This window comes from Nematolebias whitei, chromosome 14 (genome assembly GCF_014905685.2).
Source record: "Nematolebias whitei isolate Nwh7 chromosome 14, NemWhi1, whole genome shotgun sequence".
NCBI classification, from domain to species: domain Eukaryota; kingdom Metazoa; phylum Chordata; class Actinopteri; order Cyprinodontiformes; family Rivulidae; genus Nematolebias; species Nematolebias whitei.
Window position 1 is genome coordinate 1,194,005 of NC_056511.1, and position 1,346 is coordinate 1,195,350.

At 38.9% G+C, this 1,346-nt stretch overlaps 1 protein-coding gene across 1 annotated transcript in view; it reads left to right on the forward strand.

The window, feature by feature from the left end:
• The first annotated feature begins 672 nt into the window (after positions 1–672).
• The window catches only part of LOC119419832 (cysteine-rich and transmembrane domain-containing protein 1-like), a 14,124-nt gene continuing 13,450 nt past the window's right edge, over positions 673–1,346 (forward strand). Inside the window, exon 1 of the mRNA XM_037687195.1 lies at positions 673–716. The gene's annotated coding sequence lies outside the window, so the exon portion shown is untranslated. The remainder of the gene's footprint in view (positions 717–1,346) is intronic.

Sequence of the window (1,346 nt, forward strand, 5' to 3'; positions counted from 1 at the left end):
AGAGGACCAGATTTAACTTTTTTGGATTTTTCTACCTGGATTATTGAGCATGCATCAGGATAGTTTAATCAAATGTTTACAGATGTTGAACAACCTGTTAAAATACACCAAAATGCAAGAAATGGTATCTCTTTTATTACAAATTTTCTGGGGGAGGACCCACGGTTTTTGTTTAAACCAGGTCTCTCTTGTAAATGAGTCTCCGAGGCTCAATGGGATTTACCTGTTTAAATAAAGGTTGAATGAAAATATTACTGCTGATAGCTCCAGATGCTAAAATCTACAGCTGCTAACAGCTACTGATGCAAACAGCTACAGCTGCTAATACCTATAGCTGCTAATAGCTACAATTGGTAACATCCACAGATGCTAACAGCTACAGCTGCTAAAAGCTACAGGCTCTAACAGCTACTGATGCAAACAGCTCCAAAAGCTAACCATGAAAGTTTCAATAGGAGGCAGAGCTTAAAGACCCATGTGACCAGAACCATCAGAAAAGAGGAAATTAAGTCAAGTAGGTATCTCTGCAGGCAAATGAACACAGAGAGGATGAGGAGGAGGAGGAGGAGGAGGAGGAGGAGGAGGAGGAGGACGTCCCTAGGGACTCACCCTGTCCTCCCCTCCTCCCTCTCCTCCTGCTGTTGCTGCTGTCAGCGTCTCCTCAGCCCGTCCATCGATCGGTCCACCAAGACAGCAAAGAAGTTCTTCATCTGGAGGTGAGTCCACGTTCTGTCCCAACACAGATTCAGAGCAGAAACATCTGTTTGATGGGAACTTAATGAGCTGCAGCTGATTAAAGTCCGCAGCTGAAAACTGACAGGAACTACTCTTTCAAAATAAATGACTGCATGAAGTGGGCCATTAATGGAAAGTTTTATATCTCAGAAAGTTTCTGCAGAAAATTGTAACTTTGCATCTACAGATTAACTAAAACAGCTGCATGCTGGTGATAATTAACAGCTAATTAACTGAAAAATAACAATTAATTAACAGCTAATTAACAGCTAAAAATGATATTTCCATGGTTATGCTTCTAAGTGATTGTCATAGTTTGAAAACTGCTGATTAATTAACTACAATTGCTAAAACCTTTGATGGTATCTGTATTTGAAATGTGTTTATAATCATAAACCTGTAAACAACATGAACATGTACAGAACATGAACATGTACACGACAAGAACATATAAACAAAATGACCATGTAAACAACATGAACATGTAAACAACATGAACATGTACATAACATTAACATGTGCACAACATGAACATGTGCACAACGTGAACATGTAAACAACACTAACATGTACACAACATGAACATGTAAATTGCATGTAAACAACATGAA